The following is a 22,046-nucleotide window of genomic DNA, read 5'->3' on the forward strand; positions in this document are numbered from 1 at the left end:
GAGGGCAGACATGGGATTCGCCTCCACACCCTGCCCCAAATTGGTTGCGTCAATGCAGCACTGTGAGCTGCTTTGTGTTGACCTAACTCTGTGGTGTAGACCAGACCTTCGTTTCAAATGATATCTCACAAGGCAGACTTTGTACAACATAATCCTGTAAAAGGGGAGATCACAGGGTTACAGTCTGTCACACAGCCATGGTGGGAACCAAGGAACACAATGAGACAGCCCTGGGCAGCATGATCAGCCATGCTCTCAGCACACCAGCTGCCTCACCACTGCAAAGGTTTTTTGTAGGCATCCTGGCAGAGGAGTGTTTCAAGCAAGGATCGAAGAAGGTGTCAGAATGCCCATGCGTTGTGGGCAAGCAGCAGAATCCAGCAATCTGTGTATCAATGGGGGATGGAGACAAGATCTTGTCTCTGAAGGCAGGTTTACATTACAAGGAAAAGTCGATCTAAGCTACGCAAGTTGAGTTACGTTAGTAGCGTAACTCAAGTTGCAATAGCTTAGATCTACTTACCGCGGGGTCCACACTGCCCTGGGTCGACAGAAGAAACTCTCCTGTTGACTCCCCTGACTCATCTCGTTCTGGTAGAGTGACCAGGGGTTGATTTGGTGGGTCCCCCGGTGGATCGATCACTGCAGCATCAATCCTGAAAAGCTCCATGCAGAGTTGTGGTTCTATGTAGCTTTTTCAATATACTGGTTAATGTTGCGTTGAAATTTTAGTGACAAGTCCCACAGCCTGGCTCCAGTTTTGTGTACGTGTAAAAATCCACCTGCTTAAAGAAGCTAAATAAAGAGTAACATTTCACCTAGACTTTGTATTAATCTTTAGCCTACATTTGTGGAGTGACATAAGATCTGACATCCATCAACAGAACCACCATTTACTTAGAAAGGTAAAAGGGGTCATCCCCAACTGCCTATCTCAGGGCAGCTCTACGCTACAAATTTACAAAATTGCAATGCGCTGCTGTGGCACTTCTGGGGAAGACGCTCTAACCCGTTGGCTTCATAACTCAGTTTCCACGAGAAGGCAGCTCTGCCAGCAGAAGAGAAGATCTCCTGCCGACATAGCACTGTCTATGCTGGCGCTTTAGTCAATATAACTTCACTGAATAATCCACACCGCTGATCAATGTAGTTATACCAAAGTAATTTTGTAGTGAAGACCAGGGCTGTATGTCCCTTTCTAAGCCAGCTGGGCACTCTGTATGCTCTGGTCAGAGGAGTTATATATTGTATCCTGCCATTTGTGATTTTTTTATTACTATTATAACTCTGCTCTGCTTTGAAATACGGAGAGAAAGACCCAGGTACCTGACCCAGCGGCAGGGTGAATGTGTTTGATGGCTCACTACAAACCTGAAGAAATACATTCAGCAACAGAGCAGCTATGACTTCCTTCCCCTTAAAGAAAATCCTTCAGCCAACAGCAGCCAGAGAACAGCCGTGCTGGGGCAATCACAGCTGTGAACCTGCTTTACTCACCTCAGTCGCAACACTATTTCCAGGTTGTTCAATTCCTGCCACATCGTTTCCAGGGAACTAGCTACATCTCCAGCATCTTCTCTAGCTATCACAGCTTCTCCACCACGCTAGATTTTCCCTTTCTCAGGTGGCTTCTTGCAGGCTCCCAGACGCACTCCCAGCTCCTGCAGCTGTAATGGACAAGTGGCCTGAGCCCCTTAGGGTCTGCAGTTCTCTGTTTACCTCTGTTTACCTGGGCAATGCAGGAGACCCAATGCCAGCTGCCCTCACATATGCTGCCCTCAGCCAAAAGGCCCCAGCTTGGCCTGGGGGCAGGGGTGGCGAGTTATATGGGCCCGTGGTGCCCAGGCTCCAGCAAATTCAGGGCTGGGGTGGGACGGCTTCACCATCATTTGAGGCCAGGTCTCTCCCCCAGCCCTGCCTGCTATCCCTGCGTGCTTCCCCTGGGCGTCACTGCCTGCCCCGGGCAGCGAGTGCTTGCCCCCTGCAGCTCCAGGTTGCGCTCCCTGGCCGGCCACTGCTGCTGCTGGCTACAAGGGAGCAGCACCAGGGCCAGGCTGAGGTGGCTGCTACACCTGCGGAGGGAGAAGGCGTATGGCAGCTCCACCCCCCTCCCCGGCAGGTGATTCCAAGTTGACTCTGGATGGGGGGCTTATCCTGGCTGGACCTCCTGAGCAGCAGCCTGGGGGGGGGGCTTGGGTGAGTGTCGTGCCAGGAGGGGAGAGGAGGGGGACCGCTCCCCCAGAGCTCACTGCTGCTGGTGGGGAGAGGGCTGTGGGGAGTTCTCTCTGGCCCCAGCCCTGGGGCAGCCTGCCTGCTGCACCCCAAACTCCTCATCCATGGCCCAGCCCCATGCCCCTCCCACACCCCAACTCTTTGTCCCAGTCCCGTGCCCACACCTAGTACCCAAACTCCCTCCCAGAGCCTTAGGCGGGTGGGGGTGGGGAAGGAAACTGGACCCATTCTGGGCATCACCAAATATTATACAACCCTGCCACCCCTGCATGGGGGAGAGAGGAGCTCCTCACTGCATTGAGCCCTTGTTTCTCCCCTGAGACTGATGACAAAGGGGCCAATCAGCGCAGAAGTTGCTGGTTAAGTTTGTGTGACAGGGAGACCTGCCCTCCTAGGGACCAGGCTGAGATCCTGGCACGTTCCCCTCAGGTCCCTGGACAGCCACAAGTGGACTTTCAGCCACTGCCCACATAGGTGGGGTTTCGGTTATTAAACTTGAGCCAACCAGCTGTGGGAGCTGCTGGGGAGGAAGCAATGTCACCAGCTTAGAATCCAAACAGACTCTTTTTTTACTTGAGCATAAGCTTTCGTGAGCTACAGCTCACTTCATCAGATGCTGTAGCTCATGAAAGCTTATGCTCAAATGAATTTGTTAGTCTCTAAGGTGCCACAAGTACTCCTTTTCTTTTTGCAAATACAGACTATCACAGCTGCTACTCTGAAACCTATCTTTTTTTACTGTATTTCCCCACCAGATGAGGAGCAGGGACTGGCAGAGGTTGTGGGAGAGGGAGAGATGTTTGTTTCTCCTCTCTTCCTCCCCAGGGATCTGATTAGAAGCAGCGGTCACAGGTGGAGAAGTTTCTCTAGGGAACACAAACAGACCAGGAGAGGGGAAGGGCTGTGGTCAGCTGGGCCCTGAACACAGAATGTGACTGTATTCACAGGCAGCCTGAGCATTGTAGAGCAGGCCTGAGAAAATCATCTGTTTTCAATCTCGCCATGTACTCGATTCCTGTCCACTATGATCCCCTGACTCTGCACAGGGCTGGCCCAGTGATTGTGGGAGGGTCAGTGAGAGGTTTATTAGACAAACTTTGTTGATGTATTTTCCCTGCGTGTATCTTTGTCTTTATCCTCCTGTGATGGGGTGTGCATACCCCACACTAGGCAAGAAAGAGTTAACCCAACACTATGGATGGTGGAAGTCTCACCCCTCAGACCATGCTGGGTATGTGCCAAGTGCTGCCTCAGTATAAAAGGGAGCAGCCCAACTCATTCGAGGCTGACCACCGAGGAGGGAGGACATGTGGCTGAGGATCCTGCCCAGGAGTGGACTTGGAAGCCTGGAGAGCTATCCTCACTGAAGAGCTCGGAGACCCCGATGACATACGGACCCCAGCTTCAGGGGACACGGTAGGAAGTGGCCCAGGGAGGTGGTGTGAGTGGTATCTCCCACCCGAGGAAGGTCAGCATGTTGCAGTGGGACCCCTGCTGACTGGAGGGTGACCGCACTCACCGCTGACTGGGCCCTGGGCCAGGACCCAGGGGAGCAGGGAGGGCTCAGGGCCCCCTATCCCTGCAGTCACCTCCCCCGACCACTGGATCATGCAGTCTCAGCCTAGGGATAGTAGGGTTGATTGTAACAGTGGTAGCATCACAACCACACCCTGCCCCAAAAGGAGATGGGGTTTCCATACACCGTGACACCTCCTTTCCCAGGCTCCTAATGCAGACAAAAAGTCTGGTCCGGTGGTTTAACTCTTCACTTGGAAGACCCAGGTTCAATTCCCTGCTCTGTAACAGTCTTCCTGCGTGGCTTCAGGCAGTCACTTCTCTGCTCTGCGCCGGGTGTTCCTCTCTTTGAAATGGGGTCACAGCACTTCCCCCCCCTCACAGAAGTGTTGTCAGGCTAAACATATGATACAGGGATGGGAGGCAGATAAGGATCTTCAATAGTCAGAAATAGAGCCATTTCTTTTCCACATCAAATCACTCTGGGGTTGCCACAAATTCTCATGATTTCAATTCAAGTCTTTCAGTACCCAGTGCGATTCCTAAATCCCCAGCTCCTAGAATCCTGTGATACCATGAGAATCTCAGCTATCGTTTGAATAAAATGGGAAGCTTCTTGGTCACATGGCAGAGTAAAAAAGGTTGAGAACGTGACCAGAGTGAAACCTTGTCACTCAGAAACAAAAGGACCAGTTTATGTTTTCTGGCCTGAGTTCTCCAGCTAAGGTCTAAGAACCTAAATATAAAAACAAAAAGAAAAGGAGTACTTGTGGCACCTTAGAGACTAACAAATTTATTTAATAAATTTGTTAGTCTCTAAGGTGCCACAAGTACTCCTTTTCTTTTTGCGAATACAGACTAACACGGCTGCTACTCTGAAACCTATAAAAACAAACATTCTCCTTTATCTTTTTAGGTAAAGAGTAAGATTTTTTTCCCCTGCTTCTGCAGGTTCAGCATCACGGATGCCCCTGTCAAGTCCCACACAAGCTAAAGGACTGATTGCAGGACCAAAGCCCTAGTGGAACATTTTTCACTAAAGCCTCCAGGGCTGAAATTCACAATGGGCTCGTTGCTGCTTAGCCAACAGCACAAGTCAGTTCCAAGAAGGAAAACACTCCGTTGTTGCTGCAGGCGGAGCATAGTGTGAACTCAGAAAATTGAAACATAAGTTACCCTGTCGCACTGCCCAGAGGGAGCCATGGCTGCAGAGAACCCCATGGAAAGTCTCCAGGAGGAAGCGACATGTCCTGTCTGTCTGGAGTATTTCACACACCCTGTCACTCTGGAGTGTGGGCACAATTTCTGCCGAGCCTGCATCGCCCAGTGCTGGGAGGGACCCGACACAGCCTCCTCCTGCACTCAGTGCAGAGAAACGGTGCAATAGAGAAACCTCAGGCCCAACAGGCAGCTGGCAAATGTCATAGAAATCGCCAAGCAGCTAAGCTTCCAGGCAGCGAAAGGAGCAGGAGGGGGCGGGGTGTGTGGGGAACACCAGGAGGCTCTGAAACTGTTCTGTGAAGAGGATCAAACCCCCATCTGTGTGATCTGCAGAGAGTCCCGGGCTCACCGCGCTCACACGGTGGTTCCCACACAGGAAGCTGCCCAGGAGTACAAGGTACCGAGTTGCTGTCCACTCTAATGGGTAATAACTTAGGCTTTTAATTACAGGTTACTGGCATCACAAGTTGCCCGAGACAGGTGTCACTGTGTTGTTCAGCTGTGAGTAGCCTTCATTGCATGAAAGAGGCTGTACAAATTAATGATGCTCCAGCCTGACGAGAAAGGCAACAGAGGAGGATTTTAAATTTGGCTGATGTGGCAAAGTTTTCTTTAAGCAGCTGAATCTTTGCAAACCCAGCTACCACCAGTGAACTATGGGAACTTTCTATAGCCTGGAAGCTGTTAAATGATCAGTGAGGCTTGACTCACAAGAGCTGCCGGTCGGTCTACGTGACTGTGCTGCATTCAGGCTGGAGAAGCGGGAGTTACAAGCTATGGCTGTTATTACTGATTTATCACAGAGTTTATTATTGTTATTTGCATCCCATCAGCCCCTACAGACCCCAGATGAGTGCTGACCTCGATTGTGGGAGTCCCTGCACAAACCCCATTGAGGGACAATCCCTGCCCCGAGCCATTTACAGTCTAACTAGACAAGAGAGACAAAAGGTGGGAGGGGAAACCGAGCAGAGTGAGGGGAAGTGCCTTGTCCAAGATCACTCAGTGGATCAGTGTCAGAGCTGGGTATAAATCCCACTTTTCCAAGGCCCAGTCCAGCGTCCTAACCACTAGGCTACTGTGCCCCCCCTCAGCAGCACTGAGCAGTGATAAAGTGCGGCCATTAGCAGGGAAAGCTCCTTGATAAAGGCCCCAGGCCCAGCTGGGAGAGGAGGTTTCCCACTGGGATTCTGAACTCCCGTGTTGCTCCATGAGGGGTTAAACTCAGATGCTACCGGCCTGCACTAAAGCAGATCACTGGGCTAAACACCGTGTGGATCCCGAGCACCTTCAGTCCACACACAAAAGGGCTCCAGACAGCTCAGGTCCATGCCAAGTACCACTGGGATTACACTGGGTTGCAGCAAAACTAACCCCAGGCTGGAGCTGACCGGTGTCAGTCTGACCTGTTCTGTTGTGTATGTGGGCAAGGACTAGCCAGAGTGGGTCTGTTAGTCCCATACTGCAGCTTATGCAAATCTCTCAGAATCCACCACTTCCGGGACCTTTGCTGGGGACGGTGGGGTAGCTACCCAGAGGTCATTGGCAGGGAAAGGGGATTGGACAGCAGTAGAGCAAACCCCAGCTGTTCCTAACACAAATCAACACATCTAATGGGGTTTGCCCTAGGCCCTAGATCAGTGCTGTCCAACCAGTCCAATCCCCTGGCTTCAGGGCTGAAAGCCAATGGAGTTGGGTTCCTTTGAGCATCCCAGCTTATATGGCTGCCCTGGAGGCTTCTGGGATTGATATCACTGTTTCTTAAATCTGCTCAAAAACAGCTTTATAAATTCACCACCATGTGACACCAGTTTCCTGCAGGTTTAAATTGATGGCAAAAGTGGATGTAATAACTCAACTCTGAATATAAAACACTCCCAGTTTCCACAAATAAAGTTTCATTTCCTTGGTGTCGCTGATCTTCTACATCTAGAAGAACCCACTTTTGTACACAATGTTGTTGTAACCATGTTGGTCCCGGGATATTAGAAAGACAAGGTAGGTGCAGTAATATCCGCTCATGGCCAACTTCTCTGGGTGAATGACAAGCCTTCGAGCTTGCATATGAGCTCAGGTCTAGGAAAGAGTATGTTCCCCAGAGCTGAGCTCTGTGTAAGCTCAAAGGCTTGCCTCTCTCACCAACAGGAGTTGGGCCAATAGAAGATGTTACCTCCCCCACCTAGTCTAGCTAGGAAGACTGACATATGTTGCATTTTAGATGGAAAAACGCCCCCTACAAACAGACAGCCTCAAAATGAACCCACCAAATCATTTCTGATTGTCAGGACAAAATCCAGGCCCATTTGCAGACTCTGAGGGAAGAGAGAGAAAAGCTGCTGGGATTGAAAGTGGCTGGAGAGAAGAGAGGCCAGGAGTATCTGGTAGGTGCCTGTTGTTCTTCACCTGCTGGGACATGGAGCTGGGAGGGTTGTTTGTTAGATTTCTCTGTGGCCTTGGTGAATGTGGTTTTGTGTGTGTTTCTCCATGATCATGGGATACTCTAAGTGTGTGTGTGTATACACAAGTGTGTGTATCACAAATATTTTCTCCCCGGAGAAAGACAACAGCATCTTCTGCAGCATCTAAGGTGTGTTTTAATTAATGAGGTAATTACTGTTCCTTGTGACGTTTACAAAACTTCTCCCACACTGCACTGATTATATCCCAGTAGCTCCAGCCAGAGGCCCAATGTCTACACAGCTGTTGTTGGTGCGGTAATGTGAGCTGCAAGAGCGTTGCCCTGGGCTTGGAGGCCCACCGCTGTGTAGATGTACCCTCTGAGGCCATCGAACACAGTGTCTAAACCACATCAGATATAGAGACATCCCTTTAAGAGACATTGGGGCCAAATGGGAAGTTGTAAGAAAATCCTCTCCCGTGTGATGAGAAAGTAGAGTCCAGTGCCATGATGTGAAAGATTTTGATCCCCAGTCCACAGGTCCCAGATGGTCACCACAACCCGACCGTTCTCCGGAACCAGCAAGGGAGGGGCTAGTGGAACTCTAGCCCACCAGAAGATCTGCCTACGAAGCTCCTGTTTGGAGCAGATGTTCGGATGCATGAATTACGCCAGCAGGAGTCATGGAAAGTTGTCCAAACAACTGAGTGAACTCCTGATCTGCTGCTGGACTGTCTCCTGACTCTAGCTTGGCCCTGGCATTGTTCCTGACTCAGGTTTGATCTGCAGTACTGCTATGTGATTTTGGCTTGACCCTTCGCGTGGCTGCCTGACTCCGACTCCAGTCCCAATCCCTCGTGTGACTCCAGACACTGATTCTGATTCAGCCTTTGGCATGACTCCTGGTCTTGACTCCATCCTCAGCCCCTGGTGAGATCCTGACTTCGATTCAGGTCTGACTTTGGCTGTAGTTCCTGACTTCCAACTGCAGCTCTGAGCAATAGGCCTGATGGCTCATGTCCTAGTCCCTACACCGATGTCTTAGTGATTGTAAAGAAACTCTCTCTTGTAAGACTGTATGAAAGGCCCTCAGGCTTCATCCATGTTCCTGACCAGCCCTTTCCTTATTTATTCTAGAAGCAGACAGAAACAAAGAGGCAGAAGATTGTGTCTGAATTTCAGAAACTGCAGTGATTCCTGGAGGAACAAGAGCGACTCCTGCTGGCCCAGCTGGACAAGCTGAATGAGCAGATTGTGAAGATACAGAATGAAAATGTCTGTAAGCTTTCCAAGCAGATTTCCCATCTCGGTGATCTGATCAGCGAAGGGAAGGGTCAGAAGCCAGAGAGTGAATTCCTGCAGGTGAGACTGAGTGAAAAACATCCCAGATCCCCACACAGGGAAGGAAGGGCTCCTGAATCATAAGCGATGGGGTCCAGCAGTCAGAGATCTCGGTGTAACCTGGCGTGTCATTCCTGATGTGTGAAGGACTATTGTTCTTTACAGAGTTACAGACAGAGTTGTCCAGTTCCCTTCTCCTGGGGCATAGGTGGGTCACAGGGGATTTCTCCTATGAAGCTCTGACTATCCCTTACAATGTCTGATGTACTATACACATCCAAATTACATATTTATTAGTTCTTTTCCAATCACCTTTGAGTGTTATTTAATATTCATATCTTATATAACTCATACAATTCACATGCATGAACTTTTTTATTGGCAGAGCTTTGCACTCCAAGATATATTCATGTTATTCTCTTTTCTCATTGGTTTATTACCCCTAATTATGCATAGCTTACTTTGACCCTTCCCTCCACATAGGGATTTTTGGACTTTGCTTACTGCTTCGGGCAGTACATTTTGGGTGTCTGTTCTCCTTAAGCATATTGTGTGATCCAAATACCTTTTTGTCCCACATAGTAACTTAGGAACACATCACTTGATAAGAAGGTCACTTAAGGCAACGATTCCCTTATGTCAAGCAAACTGCTAATCAGGCCAAAGCCAAGTCAGTCAGTACAAACGATGAGTAAACAGACCCAACAGCTCACAATTAGAACCAGGATTTTGCAAACTCTCAACATCCTGTTAGTGTCAAAGGGACCAAAGTGGATAAAGTTACTTTTATGCCAAAGTCTTTACATGATCTGGGTCTAAGTTACGACGAAAGGCAGCAAGCAAGTGAATGAGACAAACCAGCTGGAATCTGAAGGGTGGGAGGGGTTGATGAGGAGAAAGTAAATCTGTTTTATGGATTATGTGTCTTGGGATGGTTGTGAGGCTGCAAGGATGTTGGTTTCATTGCTGAAAGATATCTGAATGAGAGAGGAAAGAGAAGGTTTCAGATCAGTTTATATTAAATATGAGAGTGTGTCTCTGGGCCTCTCTGTCTGTTTCTCTGTCATGATGAAAACTGTCTAGCAGTTCAGAGTGGGGATGCTGTTATAAATATGAAAGCCTGAAATCTCATCTCTTTTCTCCTTTCCACCACCAGCCACTCTGCTGTCTGCACTGGAGACACCAAGAGGGGAACCCCTTGGAGCACACAGACAGGGTGAGTTTGCAGGTGGAGATTTCTCATAATTTAAAGACAAATCCCAGTGAAAACATCTTCATGGGAAAAAGAGAAGGAGTACTTGTGGCACCTTAGAGACTAACAAATTTATTTGATCATAAGCTTTCGTGAGCTACAGCTCACTTCATCGGATGCATTCAGTGGAAAATACAGTGGGGAGATTTATATACACAGAGAACATGAAACAATGGGTGTTACCGTACACACTGTAAGGAGAGTGATCACTTAAGGTGAGCTATTACCAGCAGGAGAGTGGGGGCGGGGGAGGACCTTTTGTAGTGATAATCAAGGTGGGCCATTTCCAGCAGTTGACAAGAATGTCTGAAGAACAGTGAGGGGTGGAGGGGGGGAATGAACATGGAAATAGCCATTGATGGACCTATTCTCCCTATACTTATCTAGTTCTTTTCTGAACCCTGTTATAGCCTTGACCTTTACAGCATCCTCTGGCAAAGAGTTCCACAGGTTGACTGCGCGTTGTGTGAAGAAATACTTCCTTTTGATTGTTTTAAACCTGCTGCCTAGTAATTTCATTAGGTGACCCCTAGTTACCAGAAGGAATAAATAACACTTCCTTATTTACTTTCTCCATGCCAGTCATGATTTTATAGACCTTTATCATATCCCCCCTTAGCTGTCTCTTTTCCAAGCTGAAAAGTCCCAGTCTTATAAATCGCTCCACATATGGAAGACATTCCATACCCCTAATCACTTTTTTTGCCCAATTTTTGTTGCTTTTTTCTGTACGTTTTCCAATTCAAATAAATATTTTTTGCTAAGGGGTGACCAGATCTGCACGCAGTGTAGTTACTGGAAAGGATTCCGTGGCTGTCTCACTGAAGAAGGTGCAAACAAGTAGCTAGAGATGTGGGCACGGAACTTCAGTCACAGGTCTTTAGATGTTGCTGTCTATATGGCTCGTGTGCTGGATACGTCTCGTAAGATGGAGAAGGAATTGGTGCTTTGCACTGGAGTGGGTCAGGAACCAGAATGTCCTTTTTGTGAGAAATTCCATTTTTATTTTTTGTACTGAATCAGAATGAAAAAAACCCTATCCTACAATGGTAAACAAAAATTAATAATTTGGGGTGAATTGAAACGTTTCATTTCAATAAAATTGTGAGTTCTATTCTGATTTTGACTTTTTCATTGTATATTATCATCGATAATGTAAAATGCACTTTGAGACAAAGTTGTTTTCAAACTGAAAAACCAAAGGGAACTGTCACGGAGTCACCAGGTGATGCTGACGAAGCCAGTCAGGACTCTGAGGGAGTCTCCTCTCTGTGATCAGACTGTCTCCAGGGCAAGCGGCTCACACAGCTTCCACCTTCCTGGGTCTGACCGCGGAGCATTCAGCATCCTCTTCCACACCGTGCGCTTCCCACAGCGAGTCCGCACAGACAGGGCTCCTGGGAAAGCCAGAGGGTCCTGCACCCCAATTCCACAGTCAGACGTGACTCTCAGCCAGCCAGTAAAACAGAAGGTTTATTAGACAACAGGAACATTGTCTAAAACAGAGCTTGTAGGTACAGAGACGAGGACCCCTCAGTCAGGTCCCTCTTTGGGAAGCAGGGAGGCCAGAGCCCCATCTGGCCCTCCCTCCATTTCCCCAGCCAGCTCTAAACTGAAACTCTCTCAAGCAGTCTCCCCCCAGCCTCTCCCACCTTCCCCCCCCCCTCCTCCTCCAGCCTTTGTCTCTTTCCCAGGCCAGGAGGTCACCTGATCTCTTTGTTCTCCAACACCTTCAGTTAAAAAGAAAAGGAGTACTTGTGGCACCTTAGTAGCTCACGAAAGCTTATGCTCAAATAAATTTGTTGGCCTCTAAGGTGCCACAAGTCCTCTTTTTCTTTTTTGTGAATACAGACTAACAGGACTGCTACTCTAACACCTTCAGTTGGCACCTTTGCAGAGGAGGGACCCAGGCCATCAGCTGGCAGGAGACAGGGTGTCGGCCATTTTCTGTGCAGACCCCTACACACACCTGCCCTCTAGGGCTCTGCAACAATCATACACCTTTTTCCCACCACCTAGATATTTAAGAACTGCATAGGGGAAACTGAGACACCCACACAGTATTCAGAGAAAACATTAAGAACATTCCCACTTTGTCACAGGAACATTTTAACTTTGTGACCCAAGGTGCTTGGGGCAGCCCACGGTGAAAATGCCACAGTCAGGGCAGGTTGCTAAAGGAGAGCAGATTCTTCCATAACTGGTGGTTAACACTGAAATTAGACTCACCAACCAGTCACAAACTGTGCTCCTGATCCCCCATACTGGTTAGCAAGAAGCTGCAAAAAAGAAGTCACACAGCCCCCTTTGTTGCATTCCAGTTCTCTATCTCCCAATCAGCACCTAGGTCCAGTACAGTGTGAAGTTATTTGAAACTCTGCTCACATATACAAAATGTTCTTCTGATCCCCACCAGCCACATTAACAAGTAAATATTAATCTGGATCTTCCCCATAAGACCACACTGCCAGCCAATCCTTTAGTGTCTAAAACTAAAGGTTTATTACAAAAGAAAAGGCAAGCACAAGAAGAGACTTGTTAAATGCAATCACCAATCAGATACACACATAAGACTTCAAAGTCCATATAACAGGTTCTTAGCAGTATTGAGTTTGCTGGCTTGGGAGTCCCTCTGGAACACAAAGCTTGGATGGGTCATTCAGTCCTTTGTTCAATGCTTCAGTTTGTAGAGAAGTTGCTCCAGAGGTAGGAAGCAGGATTATTGAAGACAAAATTGAGATGATGCAGCTGTTTTTTATATTCTTTTTGTCATGTGTCTTGTACTTCCTTTGTCCCAAACACAAGCTTCACAGCACATGGCATGAAAAAGCCTTAGGCCTTGTCTACACTTGCACGTTAGAGTGAATTAAATCCGCCGTAGGCACCCTAACTCCTTAGGGGTCCACACTGGCAAGGTATGTAGAGCATCTGGACTCCGTAGCTGGAGCGCTCCTGGTAATCCACCTCCATGAGAAGCATAGAGCTTGCTGAGCCCATGCTGGAGCGCAGTGGCACCAGTGTGGATGCCCTGGTCTATTAATGCGCTCTGATCGGCCTCCAGGACGCGTCCCACAATGCCTCTTCTAGGCACTCTGGTCATCAGTTTGAATTCTACTGCCCTGCCTTCAGGTGACCAACTGTCAGACCCACCCTTTACATTCTCTGGGAATTTTGAAAGTCCCTTTCCTGTTTGCTCAGCGACACGTGGAGTGCTCTCAGTGCATCTTTCCAGGTGACCATGTCTCCACGCGCCAGGCGATCACCAGCATGGAGCAATGCCGAGGTGCTGAATCTCAGCAGCGTTTGGGGAGAGGAGGCTGTCCAGTCCCAGCTGCGCTCCAGCCGTAGGAATTACGATACCTTCAGGCAGATATCAAGGACCATGATGGAAAGGGGCCATGACCGGGATGCAGTGCAGTGCAGGGTTAAAGTGAAGAAGCTGCGGAATGCCTACCACAAGGCACGGGAGGCAAACCGCCGCTCTGGTGCTGTCCCCACGACCTGCTGGTACTACAAAGAGCTGGACGCGATACTTGGGAGTGACCCCACCTCCACTCTGAAGAGCACCATGGATACTTCTGAGGCTGTGCCAGCCCAGAGAGCAACGGGCCAGGAGGAGGAAAGCAGGAGTGAGGGTGTTGAGGAGGGGGACCCAGAGCCAGAGGATGGCCCGGCATCCCTAGATGCATGCAGGCAGAAGCTGTTTTCAAGCCTGGAAGAAGGTAGCCTGTCACAGGGGGCAGTGCTTGGGGAAGAAGAAACAGCAGAGGAGATGCTCGGTAAGTGGCTTTTATTTTGGGAAGGGAGTTGTTGGGTGCGGGTTGTTGGGGCGAGGAGGGTTACAGAAAGAAGGCTTGGGGCTGCGTGCATGCCTACTTGCGGAATAGGGCGTTGATGTGCTCTCTCACATCATGGTAATCAGCCTCAGTGATCTCATCGAAGGTCTCATGCAGAAGCTGGGCAATCCACGTGCGCAGGTTCCTTGGCAGAGCTACAGTGGTCCTTGTCCCAATAAGGGTAACATACCCACGCCACTGTGTCATGAGGGGTGGGGGGACCATTGCTGCACACAGGCAAGCCACATAAGGGGCAGGGCAGAAGCTGCACTGTTGCAGAAGACCTTCCCTTGCTTCCCAGGTCACCCTCAGCAGCGAGATATCTTCCAGGAAGAACCCAGCCTGTGGAAAATGTGGGGAGAGTGTTGAGTATAGGGGCCCCCTGCTGCTGTTGGCTCTCCCCAAGACACAGAACTCCAGAAGACAGTATGGCCCTGGAACAATCAGTCCCCCTTGCCCCTGTGGTTACACACCATTTCAGGGCTCTTATGGGTTATGTGCACTCGCCTTGGGACAGGCAGTTTGTGCTATTGTGTGAGCTGTGCTTGTGTTTAAGTTCAGCCAAATCATTGCTCTGTCTAGTGGTAAAAATGCTGCCTCTGTAAAATGTTGCATTTTGGCTTTACGGATGCAACCCTGAGATCCCAGCCGTCCCTGTTATCAACGGCCGAATGGCTACGCAGCCTCAGGGAGCGGCCGTGAAGAACCAAGGACCTTCTGCATGAAGTCATGCAGCAGTCCCTTATTGAGAATGAAAAAGTACAGGAGTGGAGGGAGACTAAAAGGAGGGTCCACCAGGAGAATGTGGATCACCAGCAACAAGCCACAGAGTGGCTCCTAAGCATCATGGAGCACCAACCAGACTCGATGCAGGTGCTCGTAGCACTGCATATGGAGCAGATCCGCTCCCACACCCCCCTGCAGCCCCTGTCCCAAAACTCTTTCCTTTGCACCCCCATGTCACCACCAACCCACTTTCAACAACATCTGGTTTCTTATCTCCACCAGCTGCCTCCATCACCTTTACCTTCACCGTCCACCCCTGCAAATTCCAACCCTTGTCCACTGCACTCAACCCCCATCCTCATGCAGTTTAGCCAGCCTGAAGTGCACCACACAGACAGGAAGGCTGAATACGATACCAGGACATACGCAAATTTGTGACTGTTCCATTCCCCACCCCGCACCCGTCCCTCCTTCCACACAGTACAGATATGTCATGCCATGTTTGTTTCTCCAGCAGTTGTGTTTCTTTTCAATAAATGAATTTTTTGGTTTTGGAAACATTCTTTATTGCATTAGTTAAAAGCAAGCATAATCCAGGAAAGCAACAGGCACTGCTAGTCAGTGCATCATACACAGAAAACCCAGATGCCTACTAGCACTGGAACCACTGTACTCCTGTGCAGGGCACCAAACATTACTGGATTTCAGCATCAAATTGCTTCCTCAGGGAATCCCTAATCCTTGCGGCCCCACACTGTGCCCCTCTAATAGCCCTGGTGTCTGGCTGTTCAAATTCAGCCTCCACGCACTGAACCTCAGCAGTCCGTGCCAGAGTGAAGCTTTCACCCTTCCCTTCACAAATATTATGGAGAGTACAGCACGCGGCTATAACCGTAGGGCTGCTATCATCAGCCAGGTCCAGCTTCCCATATGGTCATCGCCAGCGGGCCTTTAAATGGCCAGAAGCACACTCAACAGTCATTCTACACCGACTCAACCTGTTGTTGAACTGCTCCTTGCTGCTGTCAAGGTTCCCTGTGTATGTTTTCATGAGCCATGGCATTAAAGGGTAGGCTGGGTCTCCAAGGATCACAGTAGGCATTTCGACTTCCCCTACGGTGATCTTCTGGTCCGGGAAGAAAGTCCCGGCTTGCAGCTTCCTGAACAGGCCTGTGTTCCAAAAGATGCGTGCATCATGCACCTTTCCATACTAGCCTGAGTTAATGTCCGTGAAATGCCCACGGTGATCCACAAGCGCCTGGAGAACCATTGAGAAATACCCCTTCCGATTTATGTACTCGGAGGCTAGGTGGGCTGGTGCCAGAATTGGAATATACATGCCATCTATCGCCCCCCTGCAGTTAGGGAAACCCATCTGTGCAAAGCCATCCACAATGTCACGCAAGTTGCCCATTCCTTCTAAACAGGATGCGACTAATGGCCCTGCACACTTGCATCAACATGAGTCCAACGGTAGACTTGCCCACTCCGAACTGGTTAGCGACCGATCAGTAGCTGCCTGGAGTAGCCAGTGTCCAGATTGCGATCGCCACACACTTCTCCACCGGCAGGGCAGCTCTCAATTTCATGTCTTTGCACTGCAGGGCGGGGGTGAGCTCAGCACACAGTCTCATAAAAGTGGCTTTCCTTATCCGAAAGTTCTGCAGCCCCTGCTCATCATCCCAGACTTGCATGATGATCTGATCCCACCACTTTTTTCCCACTTTCCTAAAGCGGCATTCCACTGGGGTCAGCACTTCCATGAATGCCACAAGCAATCTCGCGTCGTATGCGTTATGCATGTCAACCTCTTTGTCAGACTCCTCAGTGTCACTTTGTAGTTTAAGGAATAACTCGACTGCAATTCGTGACGTGCTGGTGAGACCCATCAGTATATTCCTGAACAGTTCGGAATCCATTACATGACAGAGCGCACTGCACAGAAACCGCTGAAAGATGGCACCAAATGCGGAAGGAAGCGAACTGACTGCTGGGATGCGAAGCGATGCATGACAGGGCATTGGGACAGGACCCAGGATGCCCTGCGATCCCCCGCACCTTCCCACCAGCCTCAGCATCAGAATGGGAAGAGATGCTCTGTGGGATAGCTGCCCATAATGCACTGCTCCGAAAGCTGCTGCAAATGCCGCAAATGTGGCCCCGCAACGGTGGTTGGAGCTGACAGTGTGAACACACGGCAGCGCTTTCCCTGCTGCTGTGTCTGAGGGCAGGTTTAACTCCAGGCACCCGACAGCTGCAAGTGTAGACGTAGCCTTTGAGTTCTCTTCCATAGGCATGCCCCTACATGTCTTGCTGAATCATACAGTGTAGCCCCTGGTTTCTTTCAATGGATCCATTGTAAAGCTGATGCCTCTTGATGGGCCATTGAATAGGCTAAATGGTGCTGATACCAATTTCTCTGGGTGTCACCCAGATACACAGCATCAGTTTGACATACAGATCTATCATGCATATTCATAACTCATGATACAAATATATAAACATGATTATCATATTTAGTAAATTATAACTTTCCCACTGATATCTTTCAGGCTATATCGGGTAAGAATCATTGCACTTTTATAATTTTGGTATCAATAGTATCATACAGTGTCCCATATATTCCACACAGCGTCACAAACCTGATTGAAATGCTTCATTGGAAAAAAATCATCCAAGTGGACACAGTCCCAAAGAAAGTTTTGATTTCAAGAAAATGGCATTTTCTGACAAAAAAATTGTTCCATTAGAGTTTTTTTGACCAGCTCTAATGTTTATAAGGACAGAGCAGGTTGCAGGGCAGTGGGGTATCTACAACACTTTGGTGGCATTAATGTCAATTTGGACACATCACTCGGGCCCTACTGGATTCAAGGGCCATTTTGGTCAATTTCATGGTTTCAGGTGTTTACATCTGAAATTTTTATTGTGTTGTCACCGTAGGGTCCCGACCCAAAAGAGGGTCATGGGGCGGGGGGGGGGGGTCGCAAGGCTATTGCAGGGGAGTTGTAGGACTGCTAGCCTTGCTTCTGTGCTGCTGCTAGCAGCGGGGCGGCTGCCTTGAGAGCTGAGCGGCTGGAGAACAGCGGCTGCTGGCCGGATGCCCAGTTCAAAAGCCACAGCCAGCATCACTGCCAGCAGCTGCACAGAAGTGAAGGCTTCAGGGTAGGGAAGGGTGGGTTACCATACCTCTATGTGTTCCTGGCAGCCTTCCACCCTAGTGGGGGGCTGACAGCCTGGGCTGTGGCCTCTCCACCCTGGTCAGGGGCTGACAGCCACCCCACTTCTCTGCTCCCTTCAGAGCTGGGCTTCCAGCCAGCAGCCTCGGAGCTTCCTGCAGCTGGGAGAGGTTCCCGGAGGTGGGTCTGAGCTAGCTTCAGAAGTGGCCACTGGAGGGGAAGAGAAAGTCCCCTCCCTCCCCAGCCCAGGCCGGGACTAGCAGCTGGCACATGGTAGGAAACCTGGCTGGGGTGCCCCTAGCCCTGGCCCTCCCCTACAATAGCCAGATTTCATGGGGGAAATCAGATTTCATGGCAACATGAGACCACACCCAGAAAAGAAACGCAGAATAACTTTGCCAACCTCAATCAGCCCATTTCTGAGAAGAAGGAAGTGAACCTAAACTCCTCTCTGGTCTCTTTCCTGCACTAGAAGCCATGGCTGCTGCGAATCCAGCAAAAACTCTCCAGGATGAACTGACCTGTCCCATCTGTCTGGAGTATTTTAAAGATCCGGTGTCTCTAGACTGTGATCACAGTTTCTGCCGAGCCTGCATCACCCAGTGCTGGGGGGGATTCGCTAGGGACGTCTCCTGCCCTCAGTGCAGAGGGACCTTTACCCAGAGGAACCTCCGGCCGAATGGACAGCTCAGGAATGTTGTGGAAGCAGCCAGAGAACTCAGGTTGCCAACAGTGTATGGGCGGCAGCAGGAGAACTGTAGGCTTGGGGAGGCTAACCGCCAGCCCTGCTTGAGCCTCCTGCTCCCCTTTCCTTCTCCTGAGGGGTAGCCATATCACAGGGGATTTCTCCTGTCATGCTCTGACTTCCCCTTACATTGCCTGACATATTATAAACATCCAAATTATATATTTATTAGTTCTTTTCCAATCACCTTTGAGTGCTATGAATATTAAGTATCTTCTATAACTCATCTGCATGAACTTTTTAATTGGCAGGGGTTTTGCTGTCCAAGATATTTTCATGTTATTCTCTTTTCTGATTGGTTTATTACCACTGATTATACATAGGTCACTTTGACTTTTCTCCACATAGGGGTTTTTGAACTTTGCTAACTGCTCCTTAGTAGTACATTTGGGGTGTCTGTTGACTTAAAGCAAAATGTGTGATGAAAATATCTCCTTGTCCCACATAGTGACTTAGGAACACATCACTTAATAACACAGTCACTTAAGGCAACATTTACTGTATGTCAAGCAAGCTGCAAACCAGGTCAAAGCCAAGTCAGTCGGTGTAAACAAACACACAATCTGGGTCTGTCTCAACTGCTGCATAAGAAATGACCCTTGTACCGATTCTCAATATTGAACATAATAAATATTAGAAATGTGACAAATGGAGCAGATGTAGCAGGGGCCCAGACATCAGGAAGTCTCAGAGTAATTTATGACTTTCCAAAGGTCACACCATTCAGGCCCAAATTGAGCAAAACAGCCTAATTTGGGGCACCTGAGTTTCTCTCTCCCCACTAGAGAGCTGCAGGGCAGGTGCTCCAGAGCCGTGTAGCATCCACAGCTGCAGGTGGAGTCAGTGGGAGCTGCAGGTGCCCAGGCCCTCTCAGAACCAGGACTATAAAAGCTTCTTATTAAATCTGGACCCAGCCTGTCACTGAGCTCTGCAGGCACAAGGCGTGTTCCTGAAAGGGCTGGGAATGGAGTGGGTTGGTGAGGGCAGGTGGAAGAGAGAGGGGGGTGGATGAGGGATAACGGGACATGGGCAGTGTAAAGCTGGGCCTCTGACACTCTACACGCTGGGCAAGACACACGGGGGCCATTGTCACAGGGAGGTAGCTCTGGCTGGCTTCAGAACTTCCCTAGCCTGTGCCAAGGTCTGCACCGGCCCCTGCAGCCACTGAACAGCAGAGTCACCCCTCTCCTGCTGCTACAGGGGTGAATCTGTCCCACTGAGTCAACCTTCACCCACCTCAATTTTCACAGTTATAAAATGGTTTTACTATTATTTCTATTTTTGCCTGTGGAGGACAAGGCCCCGTCGTGCTGCTCTCTGTAGAGACGCTGAGTAAACAGACCCTACAGCTCACAGTTAGAGCCAGGATTTCACAAACTCTCAACATCCTGTTAGTGTCAAAGGGACCAAAGTGGGTAAAGTTACTTTCATGCCAAAGTCTCTGAATGATCTGATCTAGGTTATGACGAAAGGCAGTAAGTGAATGAGACAAACCAACTGGAGTCCAAAGGGTGGGAGGGGATGAGGAGAGGAAAGTAAATCTGTTTTACAGATTGTGTAGCCTGGGATAGTTGTGAGGCTGCAAGGATCTTGGCTCCATTGCTGAGAGACGCCTGAATGGGAGAGGAAAGAAAAGGTTTCAGATTAGTTTATATTAAATATCTGAGTGTGTGTCTGGGCCTCTCTGTCTGTTTCTCTGTCATGATGAAAACAGAGTTTCTAGGAGGTCAGAGTGGGAATGCTGTTATAAATATGAAAGCCTGAAATCTCGCCTCTTTTCTCCTTTCCCCCGCCAGACACTCTGCTGTCTGCACTGGAGACACAAAGAAGGGAATCCCTAGGACCGTTCAGACAGGGTGAGATTGCAGGTGGGGATTATTTTAAAATGATCTGAAAATTCCCATGAAAACATTTTCATGAAACTGTAGATAAAGTTAAAAACCAAACCAACACCACACATGATGCAGACAGATCCATAGGTGCCAACTTTCTGCCGGTGGGTGCTCGCGCCCCCCCGCCCCTGGCCCTGCCCTGACTCCACCCTTTCACCGCCCTTGGCCACGCCCCCATTCCAACCCTTTCCCCAAAGTCCCCGCCCCAACTCCACCCCCTCCCTGCCCTTATTGGATCCCTTCCCCAAATCCCGGCCCCGGCCCCATCTCTTCCCCCAGCGTGCCGCGTTCCCCCTCCTCCCCCTCCCTCCCTGCCCCGCGAAACAGCTGCTTTGCGGCGCAGGCGCTGGGAGGGAGGGGGGAGAAGCAGGTTGCAGCAGCGCACTCGCGGAGGAGTCGGAGGCGGAGGTGAGCTGGAGCAGAGCGGGCAGGGCAGGGAGCTGAGCACCCACCAATTTTTCTCCATGGGTGCTCCAGCCCTTGAACACCCACGGAGTTGGTGCCTATGGACAGACCTAAAAATAAAAATATGAAATACTAAGGAGATCCCAAGATGAAGTCACAGAAACAATCCTGACACCAGTCTGGGTGCTGAGTTCACGCCAGTGCTGATGAACAGAAACACTGTCACAAAGCAGCATCCAAACACCCCTAACTCTGACCCTGGGGTATTCATAGACATTCATCGGACTTTTCATATTAAATTGAGAGGAATGAGTAAAGAGCTCTCTCCCCTGAGGGCTGACACATCCCTCTCCTGCACCCTGGCAAAGGGGGACTCCCCCATCGCTCTTCTCCAACATCCTGCCTTTCCTTTGGGCTGCGCTGGGCTCTCCCATTGGAGCTGCTCACTGCTTCCTGGATTGGGGAGACATTCTCCCTCTGATGCTGCCCCACTCCCTTCTCTATGCTGGGGATGGGGTACCCCACCCAAAGCCACCTCCTACTCTCTGCTCTTAAGCAGCTCTTCCCTAGTGCTGCATCCTCCTCTTTGTTCCCTGCTTGGGAGTGGAGGATGCATTTAAGGGAGGGAGCTTCTTGCCTCTGGGGTTTGAAGCCACTACCTGCCTGCTCTGCTCCCTCCTCACTAAACCTTCTTGACATCTTCCTGGCTGTGCCTCTGCCACTGGGAATGGAGCAGCCCCAGCAGTGGGAGCTGAAGCCTCTGCAAGGAAATGAGAAACTGATGAAATGGGTCCCCTTACAGAGACTGAGGAACTGCAGTGACATCTCTGCTCAGTCTCCTGTGCCCAGGACAGAGGCAGCTCCCTGGGATCCAGGCCTGTCCCAGCCAGAACTGGGCTGCTGGGGAGAGTGAGAAATTATTCCAGCCTCCCCCAGGGCTGAGCTCTGCCCCTCAGCTCTGATTCTCTCTCTTCAGCGAGTGTGACTCTGGATCCAGACACGGCTCATCCCCAACTCGTCCTGTCTGAGGATCGGAAAAGTGTGAGATGGGGAGACACACGCCAGCATCGGCCCAAAAACCCTAGAAGATTTGACTGTTGGCCCTGGGTGCTGCCCTGGGTGAAACACAAAATGTTTCCCAGTTTACCAAAAACCTCAGCCTAGATCTGCCCTTGCGGTTTGGGGGTAGGAACGCCGATTGCATGGTTCACCTAAGGTGCCAGTTGCTGGCAGCTAGTCTAGGGCCGCCCCTGTCTACATGTCCCATCCCATCTGTCTTGAGTATTTCAGAGAACCTGTCACTC

General features: G+C 49.8%; 4 protein-coding genes and 1 pseudogene across 5 annotated transcripts in view; 3 read left to right on the top strand and 2 right to left on the bottom strand.

Annotated features, from left to right (window-relative positions):
* The window catches only part of LOC119843336 (butyrophilin subfamily 1 member A1-like), a 1,931,986-nt gene that overhangs the window by 789,836 nt on the left and 1,120,104 nt on the right, over window positions 1-22,046 (top strand). The window lies entirely within an intron of this gene.
* Window positions 1-22,046, bottom strand: part of LOC119843287 (zinc finger protein 850-like) — a 1,467,609-nt gene that overhangs the window by 199,093 nt on the left and 1,246,470 nt on the right. The window lies entirely within an intron of this gene.
* Window positions 1-22,046, bottom strand: part of LOC119843319 (zinc finger protein RFP-like) — a 555,398-nt gene that overhangs the window by 123,660 nt on the left and 409,692 nt on the right. The window lies entirely within an intron of this gene.
* LOC119843364 overlaps window positions 4,901-22,046 on the top strand; it is a 68,738-nt pseudogene continuing 51,592 nt past the window's right edge.
* Window positions 21,544-22,046, top strand: part of LOC119843341 (E3 ubiquitin-protein ligase TRIM7-like) — a 430,179-nt gene continuing 429,676 nt past the window's right edge. Inside the window, exon 1 of the mRNA XM_043497149.1 lies at window positions 21,544-21,783. The gene's annotated coding sequence lies outside the window, so the exon portion shown is untranslated. The remainder of the gene's footprint in view (window positions 21,784-22,046) is intronic.

Source organism: Dermochelys coriacea, chromosome 14 (assembly GCF_009764565.3).
Source record: "Dermochelys coriacea isolate rDerCor1 chromosome 14, rDerCor1.pri.v4, whole genome shotgun sequence".
Lineage (NCBI taxonomy): Eukaryota > Metazoa > Chordata > Testudines > Dermochelyidae > Dermochelys > Dermochelys coriacea.